Raw genomic sequence first — 12493 nt, 5'->3', positions numbered from 1 at the left:
CAAAAAACCAAAACATAAAACAGAAGCAATATTGTAACAAATTCAATAAAGCCTTTAAAAAATGCTCCACATCATAAGTATTAAAAAAAAACCTACATCTTCTTTAAATAATGCTAAAAGTTTGTTTTCAACAAAACCAATATATTCACTCATTTCAATTAGCCCACAATACATACATTACACAGTACTGAAATGCAATGTATACATTGCCACCAAAATTATAATAGTTCAAGACTTGTTTTCCTTCTTTGCCATCCTTCCTGCACTCTCTTCCCAGGGTCTATTTCAGGGGGAATATCATCAGTGAGTCAAGTCACTGTCTTTTAAAGTCACTTGGCGGAGTTTCACTCTGGTATCCACCAAGTGAATACATGTAAAATTCATTTATTTTGTTTTACTTTTAATTTTTAGAGATCTAAAAAAATTTTTTAATAATTATGTAAAACATTTACATGGCTCCAAAGTCAGGTCTAAAGAAAAAGAAAAATTCAGAACATAGTGTAGTGCTCTTCTACACTGTGTTCCTCTCCCCCATAACAAACTGTCATTTTTTTTAGATTTCATTCAATACTCTTCTAAACATGAGCGTGTGCTCTCGCTCTCTCGCTCTCTCTCTCTCTCTCTATATACACACACACACACACACACACACACACATACACGCACAAACACACACACATCCTTATCTCCCTCTTTCTCAGTACATGATTTCACATTAGAAACACTTTCCACCTTGCATTTTTCTTTTAACTGTCCCAGAATAAACCTAGCTTGCAACTAGAGGAAGAGTGGGCCAGACAGAAATGGTTTAAAAATAAATAAATAATTTGGAGGCAGGGGTGGGAATGATCACTTAGAAAAGCGTAAAAAAAAAAAACTCCACTTAAAATGAACTTAATAAACCAATAATCCAAAACATAGGAAGAAATCTAATGATGAGGAAGAAAAAAAAACCAATAAAAACATGAATTCACACCAGATGGTATTAGTTTTATGAAACAGTCTGACAAAAAAATTTTTTTAATTAATTAATTTATTTTTTTGCAGTACGCAGGCCTCTCACTGTTGTGGCCTCTCCTGTTGTGGACCACAGGCTCCGGACGCGCAGGCTCAGCGGCCATGGCTCACGGGCCTAGCCACTCCGCGGCATGTGGGATCTTCCCGGACCAGGGCACGAACCCATGTCCCCTGCATCGGCAGGCGGACTCTCAACCACTGTGCCACCAGGGAAGCCCTATTTTATTTTATTTTTGGCTGCATTGGGTCTTCGTTGCTGCACGCGGGCTTTTCTCTGGTTGCGAGAGTGGGGCCACTCCTTGTTGCAGTGCACGGGCTTCTCATTGCAGTGGCTTCTCTTGTTGTGGAGCACAGGCTCTAGGCACGTGGGCTTCAGTAGTTGTGGCACGTGGGCTCAGTAGTTGTGGCTCGCAGGCTCTAGAGCACAGGCTCAGCAGCTGTGGCGCACGGGATTAGTTGCTCCGCGGCATGTGGGATCTTCCCAGACCAGGGATCGAACCCATGTCCCCTGCATTGGCAGGTGGATTCTTAACGACTGTGCCACCAGGGAAGCCCTGACAAAAATTTTTAAATTTGAACATGTTGAAGATGTCCGAGAGATAAAGGAATCTTTTCATAAAATAGCACAACGGTTATAAAACAAAAACAGAGAACTGAAACAGGCAGGTATATGTGAAAAAGCAATTTCAAATCTAAGAAATGAAAATCGTATGGGCTTCCCTGGTGGCGCAGTGGTTGAGAGTCCGCCTGCCAATGCAGGGGACGTGGGTTCGTGCCCCGGTCCGGGAGGATCCCACATGCTGCAGAGCGGCTGGGCCCGTGAGCCATGGCCGCTGAGCCTGCGCTCCGCAACGGGAGAGGCCCGCCACCGAAAAAAAAAAAGAAAATTGTAAATACTGACATGTAGACTCAATAGACGAATAAACTCTAGGCTGGACCGTAGCAGAGGAACAAAGTAAATTGCTACACTGTACCAAATTCACCTGGTATAAGGCATAGAAAATTTTTTTTAAAAAAACTGAAAGAGCAATTAAAATACACAGAGAATAAAAAACTCCAACACAGGTCTACCAAAAGAGAAGAAAAGTAAAAATAAAAGAAGCAATATTTAAATAGCTGAGAATTTTCCAAAACTGAAGAAAGATCTGATTCCTCAGATTATATGTATACTCTGAGTATTAGCTGGATATAGAGAAATAGGTCCACAGTCACAGTGCACTACGGTAAAACTGCAAAATACCAAGCACAAAGAGCTGCAACTTTAAGAAAATAACTAACCAGACTACTTCACAACAAATGTCCATAACAACTTAAGAAAACCACATGCAAACACTGACTTGACTTCCCTGATTATTTACAAATCTATAATGTCATATGGGCGTTGGGGGAGAGTGAAGACTTCCAAGTTTACTAGATAACTATCCATACCTTAACATTCTTAACATAATTATTTACCTATGACTCTAAAAGCAAGGTGTGGACAATACATAATACTAGTAACTCATAAGATTTATTTCAAAGTATCTACTAAATTCACACATTTTAGTCCTTAAAAAAAAAAACTGAAATGCTAAGTAGTGGAACTTTGGAGAAAAGAAAACAGCAGCATAGAAGGGAAGAAACAAAAATCAATTCCTGGGAAAACAGTTGTGAAAGGCAGCATTGAACTTTATACCACAACATGCAAGAAAGAATACCTTTATAACCTTGAGGTAGAAAAGGATTTCTTAAACAAGACACAAAGACACAAACCATAAAAGGGAAATCCTGAGAAATTCAACTAAATTAAAATGTTTAACTTTTATTAACAAAGAAACCATACAAAAGTGAAAACGACAAGCCACAAAATGGGGAGACATTTGTGATACATGATCCGCAGAGAATTAGAATTCAGAACATATAAAGAACTCCTATCAAAAAGAAAAACAAACCCAACAGTCATTTCTGAGAAAAGGAAACAAAAATGGCCAGGAAACATTTGAAAAGACATCTCCCCTCAGTAAGCAAAAATGCACAAACTATGAGATATCAATTCAACCCAACAAGCTGTCTAACTTTAGTATTTACCAACATCAAGTACAGTAGACCTTTGAACAACATGGGAGTGAAATGTGAGGGTCTTATATACAGATTTTTTTCAATAGTAAATACTACAGTACTATACAACGTGCAGTTAGTTTAATCTGTGGATGCCAAACCATGGATTGAGAGGAACAGGGTAGATATGGCGGGCCAACTATAAATTATAGGCAGAATCTCAACTGCACAGAGGTCAACATCCCAAACCCCACTGAGTTTTTCAAGGGTCAACTGTATAGACCAGAATGTGGAGCCATCACATGTATACACTAGTGAGGAGAATAAACTGGTACAATTATATTGGAAAACAACACAGCGCTACCTACAGTAAGGCTGAAAATGCACCTCTCCTACAATTCAGCAATTCCACTCCTATCTAGGTTATGGTCCGACACAATTTACTCAAACTGCAAATCTCAACATTAGTGGGTAGCAAAAATCAACTCAGTGGGTCTTGATTAGCATTTCTATTCTTAATGAAACAAACTAGTATCACATGAGGTTTTTTTCCCAAGAAACTTTGTTACATATGTATACATCTGATAATGTATTGAGTCTCATAACGTAAAATTTATTTCTTATTGTAAGTAGTAACAAAAAAGTTTTTTAAAACACGATACTAGAGACAGTAGGGATGCAAGTGCACCAAGAGACCTATACAAGGTATTCATAGCAGAACTGTTCATAATAGCAAAAGAAAACTGGAAACTACCCAAGTGCCCATCAACAGATAACAAACAAGGTGGCAAATATACATACAATGAAATTCCAGGTAGAAGTGAAAGTGAATGAATTAGAGCTATATACAAGATGGTGGAAGAATATTTGGACAATAAAGTTGAGGAGAAAAAGGAAGTTGCAAATAAACTCATACAGAAGGATCCCATTTACAGTGTTCAAAAACAAAACAGAAAAAAAAAGATACCAAAAGGGATTATACACCACAGTAACTGAAACTATACCCAGAAATGAAAATACCAAATCATATGAGAAGCTTGAGAAATTCACTTCACAGAAATCATGTTCAGCCAACCTGAGATATCCAGGTTAGGAAAACTATGTAAAATAATTATGGAACACATTTCAAACAAACATGACTTCCCAATAAACTAATCAAGTACAGGCCAAAAGCACACAAATGAATTCAACCTGTGCATGGATATTAAAAATTTAAAGGACTTCCCTGGTGGCACAGTGGTTAAGAATCCGCCTGCCAACTCAGGGGACATGGGTTCAAGCCCTGGTCCGGGAAGATCCCACATGCCACGGAGCAACTAAGCCCACGAGCCACAACTACTGAGCCCGTGTGCCACAACTAATGAAGCCCCCACGCCTAGAGCCCGTGCTCCACAACAAAAGAAGCCACTGCAATAAGAAGCCCAAGCACCGCACGAAGAGTAGCCCCCGCTCACCGCAACTAGAGAAAGCCCGCGCACAGCAACAAAGACCCAATGCAGCCAAAAATAAATAAATAAAAATAAATTTATTTTTTAAAAAATTTAAGGAAACACTTTAAATGTTCAACAACATAGCATTCAGAACACTGGAGAGCTTTCAAAGTACAGCCTAGCTTGTTCAAATTTACTTCAAAGGTAACCAGATGTAAACATATGCAATCACTAAATAATGTATGTATATATTTCACTCAGAACACTTACATTGCTGATCAACAAGATTAACTAGTACTAAGAAGTACTTTGGCTGAAATTCGTGCATTAAATTTTGTTTGCCATCCCACTCCCAAGAGTAAACCTGAAACCCTTATTCTTGAAGTCTCACTTTCCATGGCATTGCACGTAAATCAACTAGCCATGCTAATGGAGAAGGCAGATAGCACAAATGACAAGTAAAGCAATTGGCAAAATTAGCAGTAATCCAAGTCAAGAAGTTTCAAATTCTAGCCTCAAGTTTGTTTGTTTGAATACATGCAAATTTTAACATTATTAGTTTGACTTTCTCATGATCTGTTTAATCAGTGGTGTCTGAAAGGAATGATACGACTTTCCTAAGTCATTATTTAAGCCTTAAAGGAACGTATTACATGCCTTTTTGTATTTGGACAATGCTTTTTTTAATCATTATTTCTTACTCCAGATCTGTCATTTAAATATGGCTAGATATGGAGAGTTCCTTAAAATACGTGATATATCTAGCTCCTCACTTATATAATTGCCATGTAGGTAATTTATAGTTAAATTATGAAGTACTTTTTCAAAAAAATGAAAACTGTGAACTGAAATAATTATATATTTCCTATTAAAGTATCCATATTTGAAAAAAAATGACAAGTAAAGCAGAAGGCTCAATGAGTCCCAATCATTTTCAAACATCAGGCAATTGATTCATTCATTAAACTGAGCACTACCTAAGTGCGAGAAATATAGTTCACAGTGGTGAGCAAGAGTTCCCGCCTCATAGTGCTTATATTCTTAAGAGGTGAAACAGATATCAAGCATATAAATAAACAAGCATATATTATAATGTTAGGTAATAACTGATCATGAAGTGAAGAAAAATAAGGCTGAGACAAAGAATAAAGATTCATTCTGGTGATCAGGGTTGGCCTTTCTGAAATAACCACTGAGCAATGCCTACAAGATCACACGGCAGTAAAACTCATACGCTACACAGGAATTAAGACTGAAAATTTTTCTTGTAAATTAAAAAGATCATAGTCTACCTATTGCTTTCTCTATAAAACACTTTATAGCATTTGGTTTTAAATGGCTTTTACTATTTTCTCTCCTTGGAAAACTTTAAGTTCTCAAATTTAAGTCACTAGCTTTAAGAGTTAATCCTCTAACTCCAGGGGAAAGAAATCTTTATAACCTTCATGTAGCTTTCTAATACCTAACATCAGACAACTGCACATGGACAAGTGCCTTACTCTTTTTTTCAGAAAGCATTCTTACGAAACAACTCAATGTATGAGAATGGGCTCTAGAGTCAGAATATCTAGTTCAAATTCAGGTTCCTCCTTTTATTTGCTCTGTGTCTTTGGACAAATTATTTAACCTGCCTCCCTCGTTTCCACCAAATACTATCTATCTCATAAGGTTGCAGAGAGGATAAATATGATACTATACATAAAGTATTTACAAAGCCTTACAACAAATAAGCACTCTAATGTTAGCTATCACTTATGTAGCAACTACTAAGATAATATAAGCAAGGCAAATGAGTTTCCTGCAAGTAAATCCACACATACAGTAAGTGGTATTAACTAGCAAAGCCAAATTCAAACCCAAGTTCTTCAGACTCCCTAGCACCCACACTCTTTCCACTTACACCACACATTATACAATTAAAGAACTGAGCAATAAGAAATTTGCACAAACCTTAGAATTAATAAGGTCTAAGACCTGCAGATCTCCTAACTACTGACTTCCAGACCAGACTGTTCCCTTAGCAACTTAAATGACTCATGTGTAAGAGTAAATAATGATCATCCCACATTTTCCAGTGAGAATGTAGCATAACATCAGGTCTCTTGACAGACAATGTAATTACTAAAAATCATATAAGTTCTGATAACTAATTGCAGATGTCACTCAGATCCAAAAATAAAGAAATGTGGATAAATGACATTCTTCTCTAGTAATGGCAGGCAGCTAGGATCCTATGGCCCCCATGAAAACGATTCAATATGGAAGCTATCTTAAAGGACCTCTCACTGGATTAAATGACATTTCTCCCCTTGGTTAAAAATACATGGGCTAGTGTCTACAGAAAGCTAAATGCTTCTGGCTAGCAACCTACTCACCTACACATTTGCTTATTTCTATAAATCGATTAAATGACAGAATAAAGACAAAGCTGTTATTTCTACGAAAACAAAGTTAAATCCTTTGGAAGGCCTTGATAAGGATTGGAAAAATCTACAATGATTTTGAATTCGAATGTTTCATTACACTGAAAAAAAGCAATACTAGAAATTACGCTTTTAAGGAATGATGTATAGAAAAAAGATCAGGAGACCCCCTACTCAAAGACAAGAGATTGATCCAAATAAAAAAGAGAGGCAAGGGCTTCCCTGGTGGTGCAGTGGTTGAGAGTCCGCCTGCCGATGCAGGGGACACGGATTCGTGCCCCGGTCCGGGAAGATCCCACATGCCGCGGAGCGGCTGGGCCCGTGAGCCATGGCCACTGAGCCTGCACGTCCAGAGCCTGTGCTCCAAAACGGGAGAGGCCACAACAGTGAGAGGCCCACGTACAGCAAAAAAAAAAAAAAGAGAGGCAAATAAAAGTAAGTAAATGCTTAAAATTAAAACGAAGTGCAGAGATACCTCGAGTTCTTGCTTTAACCAACTTTTTATATTACCTAATAGTCCTAATCACGTGAGACAGGTAAGACGGTCTCCGCCACATTTAAACATCACTCCCTCCACCAAGGGGTTCCCAAAGGTTCCCTGCCACTTTTCTTCTGCTCTCTGACTGTTCCTAGGAAAGGAGCAAACTGAAAACTACATGTGTCCAAAAATGAGGTATGCATCACAGTAAAAAAAAAAACAAAAAACTGTAGGATAAAGATTTTAATTCACTTGTAATGAACACATCTTTAATAAATCTTTATTGAGCACCTGTTATGTGCCAAGCACTGCCCTAAACCCTTAGAATCCATCAATAAACAAAAGGAGACAAAAAGCCCTGTCCTCATAGAGGTTACGTTATAGCGTACGTCTGGGGGCAGAGAGAAGAGATAATAAACACGATCAACAAGGAAATTATATAGTTTGTTGAAAGGTGACAATTGCTATGTAAAACAGAACAGGGTACAGAGATCATAAGTAGGGAAGTGCAGCTTTAAATAGAAGGCAAATCGTTTTGAAAAACATTTCAAGAGCAAAGACTTGAAGGAGACAAGGCAATCAGTCATGTAGATACCTTACAGAAAAAATGATTGAAGAAGGGGTAACAGCCAGTGTAAAGGCTCTAAGACAGCTGAAATAAGCAAGACGTAGAGTAGTAGCTAACTTAGGAGAGGTAAGGGAGGATGGGGAGAGTAGGAGTATCCAGATTCTGTAGGACCTTGTAGACCATAAGTACTTTGGATTTTACTCTGCATATGGGAAGTCACTGCAGGGTTCTGAGGAAAGAAGTGGTATGATCTGGCTGCTCTGTTGAAAAAGACTGTAGAGAGCTAGGATAGAAGCAGAGAAACCCATTAGAGGTTAACTGCAGAAATCTAGGCAAGAGAGAGAAGATTGGTTTGGACTAGCCTAATGAGCAATGGAGGTGGTAAGAAGTGATTTGATTCTGGATATATTTTCAAGGTAAGATTGAGCCAAGAATGCCAAGTATGAATGAGATAAGTCAGGGATGACTCCATTTTTCTTTTCACCTGAATACTGGATAGAGCTGCCATCTAATAAGATGGATCAGCCTGCCCCTACAGCAGGTTTAAAGAGGAACATGGAATTTTAGTTTGAGTTTACTACTTTACATCCAAACAGAAATTCAGAACAGGTCGTACAGAATACAGGAGGTAATATCTGGGCTGTAGATATAAAAATGGAAGCCAACAGCATATAGGTATTTAAAGCCATGACACTGGATGAAATCACCAGAGGAGTATAAAAAGAAAAGTGAACCAAGGATTGAGCACTTCAAGAATGAGAACGAATCGTAAACACAGAATGAGCAGAGCAATTAGTGAGAAGAGAAACCCAAAAAGCAATGTCCTGGAAGGAGGGGAGTATAAACAATTCATTTAAGTTCCACTTAGTGTACAAATCACTTTGCTGAAACTAGACTTGAGGTTAGAAGCTCTTAATCAGCCTGTAGTAGTTAAGGTGATAGGTGAAATACTAAAGCACAACTTTTTTTAAAAGGAGGTCACTTCTTACACATTTCCTAGGAATATTAGATTTCCTACTGGAATCATTACTAAAACTATTCTTAGTACTAAAAGTATACTATTTTGCCTATTTTATCTTTTTAAGATAAAACCAATTAAAAACGTATACCATTTTAAAAATTAATTTTAAAAGCCTAAATAACACTGCAATCAAACTCAAAGACCAAAAAAACCATTTAAACACAATTAAACACCCTGGCATGCAAACAGTTATAAACTGTCATTACTTTTCTCTTTCTAGAGCTCACATACAGAAGGTTAAGTTAAATCAAACTCCTTAGTTATGGTACTAAAGGCTTTTCCTCTTTCTGTTTAATTTTCTGTTTACAGAAAAAAATAGCTTACATTCTTATCTAAACCAATGTTTAACCTGTGCTTTGTACATAAACTACACTTTTATGATCAGAACACCCAAAGTCATGTTCACAAAAACTGAAAGAGGAAGCAATGAAACTCAACTTTATTTATGCATAAAAGTGATCACTTCTAAAGAAACAATTACTTGCTTCTAGCCTCTAAGTATCCTCTGGATTTACCTTCAAAATAACTAAAAACATAAACAGTACACAGAAAAAGCAGCTTATAAGATGTTATCCTCAAACGTTCGAATGTTCTTGAAAAGCATAGTCTCTCTTCATTTCCTTTTTACACATTAGGTCAGATTCCTAAGAAACCCATACCATTATGTTTATTAACAACTTAAATTTTTTACAAAGTATTGTGAGATCTTTTAGATTAAAACTTTCTTTGCTATAAAAAATTATAATAAGTATGCAATTAAAAATATACCTTCCATACATTTCAAGTAAAATTCAAGTTAAGTTCCCCACAGTATCAATCTTAACACAAGTCCTTTAAAGTTAAGCCTCAAAAAAGCCTTCACTTCTCAGGCCCTTTATAAAAGTCATACTGGGCTTCCCTGGTGGCGCAGTGGTTGACAGTCCGCCTGCCGATGCAGGGGACACGGATTCGTGCCCCGGTCCGGGAAGATCCCACATGCCGCGGACCGGCTAGGCCCGTGAGCCATGGCCGCTGAGCCTGCGCGTCCGGAGCCTGTGCTCCGCAACGGGAGAGGCCAAAACAGTGAGAGGCCCGTGTACCACAAAAAAAATAATAATAATAATAAAATATAAAAGTCATACTGGCTGTCCTTTAACATCTAATTATTAAAATGTTCTCCCTACTAAAAGCAGGTTAAAGCCTACAAACTGGAAGGAGGCTTGGAGTGAGAGACAGATGAAAACACTTGCATCAAGCAGAAGAGACTATGATATTAAAGGAGGATACAGAAAATACTAAACTGGAAACACATTCATAAATTAATGGCTCTTCATGTTGACCCTGAGCCATCAAGAAAGGGTTATATAATACTCAATACCCTTTATAATTTTAAAGTGTTTAATATTTTTAAGAAAAAATTTCATCAGGCTTTATTATATTTTAAGTTTCAGTATGAATCTCACAAGGGTAAATAGAACACTTCACTCTCCAAGTGCACCTGATAGAGTTGGTTACACTGCTAAGGCTGCAAAATTAGAAGAGATTTCTAACTCAGTGTTGGGGGGAGGGTAAGAGGGATGAATTAATGAATTTTCCTTAGAATCTACAAACAATAAACCCAGTTATTTCTTGTTAGATCCCTAAACAAGAGGATATGGGGAGTCGGGGGCGAGGCGGGGGCTTGTTTATCAGAGAACACATTAAATATGAAAGTATTTATAGCAAGGTATGTCTACCCAAAACACAGAGCAATTCAAGAGTACTCCAGTGTTATTCTTGGGACAATAATAACAGTCTCATCAGCAACTACTTTAGCCAGACTGGAGACAGTGATGCCATTCACCTGCTAGGTGAGGTAAGAAGAAGTGCAACCTAATTAACCAAGAATTCAAACTTTAAGACAATTCCTACACAATTCAGAATGCTTAGTTCACCCCAAGGTGTTTACCTTTAGCAGGCTACGGGTGTCTAAATTTCTCAAGGGTTTCCACAAAGCGTCTCAAAAAAAGCACAACTTGGAACAGTTAACTTCAACTGCAGCTTTTTAAGCAGTGCTTATTCAGATACCTGCTAAGAAATCCTTTTCTGGAATAGGCGCAACCATGAATTTAGATTCCTGCTTCCTCCCACAAGGAAGAGCTAAGATTAAACAGCCCGCTCTTGAACCTAATCAGGGTGCAGCTGGCCGAGGTTAGGATGCCGCTCCCCGCGTCTGGGGATGCCGGTCTCTGGTACACATGCTGCCTCACGACCGACGCGCGGTGCTGCACATGCCACACCAGTTGTCGGATTACCGTACGACTTTTCTAGGCTGCCGGCTGGGTTTTCTGCCGAGGTCCCCAACGCCAAAAATCTCATTGTTGGAAACTGAAGGGGGGAGGGGGAATCAGTAAGGAAGACACACCCCTCAGGGAGAGGAAGGATAACTTCCCCCGTCTCGAGGGCGGTCCACAGATTTTTCCAAACTCTGCCCTCACGCTGCTTTCCCATGGCCAACCGCCCCTCTCTAGGACCCGGGGGCGAGCACAGGGCGGCGGAAGGGGGCACTGGAAGGGCCGAAAGCCGCTTCACCAAGTACCCCGAGAGCGGCGAGGACTGGAATTCCAGCATGGCGTAAGCGTGGCCCAGCTCCCGCCCAGGGAGGCCTCCGGGGACGCGCTCCCTCAGTCCCCCGGCCGAGGATACGGTAATCCGCCTTCCTTCCCGGGGGCCCTCACGCCCAACTAAAAATAGGTGTCTCGGTCACCCCAAGGCCCTCTCCGGCCGACCTCACCCTCGGGAGACGTCCTCGGACAAGACGCCGCAGCGGAACAGGGGTCGGGCCCGCGGCGGCCCGGCGAGGCCGCGAGGCCGCTCGGAGCCCGCCAGCCTCGGTGGCCCGGCCCAAGCAGGAGCCCGGCGCCGGCGACCCGGCGCCCGAGGCCTACCCGGCGGGGGCGGCGGCAGGCGGTGTCCCGGCCCCACGGCCGCCCCCCCCCCCCCGCCCGACGCGGCCCTCCCGTCTGCCTGGGACCCCACGGCCGGCGCAACCCTCCCCTCTCCGCGGTCCCCGCGGCCGGAGCCTGGGCCCGGCGCGGCCCGCTCTCCCTTACCCTGCGCGGCCGGGGAAGGATACCAGAAAGACGCGGCGGCGCCGGCAGTACAGCCCGAGCCGCCAGCTCCAAGTGGCCGCCGCCGCCGCACTACCTCAGGTGCCGTCGCGCCGCCCGGCAGGAAACGGGCGGTTTCGGGGCGGGGCGGCCCCGGCACGTCCCGGCGTCTGGGCCGGCAGTGCCCGGAGACCGGCCCCTTAAAGGGACAGGCGTCGCCGCTTCGGCCCCCGCGCGCTCTCCCGCGCGCTCGGGTAAGTCCCAGCGTTCGGCGGGCTCGGGATTCCGGGGCTTTCCTCCCGAGATGACGTCCCGCAGCTAGGTGGAAGGTGGGAGCTCTGGGGCTCGAGGCGCAGCGGAGTTCCCTTCGTCCGGGGGCCCTGCTCTCTCTCTCTCTCTGTCCTTCCCCCAAAGCTGGTTTCGTCTTGCATGGCCCTCCAACCTGGCCCCT

General features: G+C 41.4%; 1 protein-coding gene across 12 annotated transcripts in view; it reads right to left on the bottom strand.

The window, feature by feature from the left end:
- Window positions 1-12215, bottom strand: part of KTN1 (kinectin 1) — a 119880-nt gene extending 107665 nt beyond the window's left edge. For 6 of the 12 annotated variants that reach the window (XM_027111331.1, XM_027111335.1, XM_027111337.1 and 3 more), the window contains exon 1: window positions 12046-12214. The gene's annotated coding sequence lies outside the window, so the exon portion shown is untranslated. Of the gene's footprint in view, window positions 1-12045 lie in introns of all 12 variants that reach the window. The other 6 variants (XM_027111334.1, XM_027111339.1, XM_027111333.1 and 3 more) reach the window with 3 other exon arrangements.
- Window positions 12216-12493: the final 278 nt, after the last annotated feature.

The sequence above is a fragment of the Aethalodelphis obliquidens genome, unplaced genomic scaffold (assembly GCF_003676395.1).
Source record: "Aethalodelphis obliquidens isolate GAN/ISIS:26980383/991018 unplaced genomic scaffold, ASM367639v1 scaffold10, whole genome shotgun sequence".
NCBI lineage: Eukaryota > Metazoa > Chordata > Mammalia > Artiodactyla > Delphinidae > Aethalodelphis > Aethalodelphis obliquidens.
This window is presented reverse-complemented; position numbering and strand designations above follow the sequence as displayed.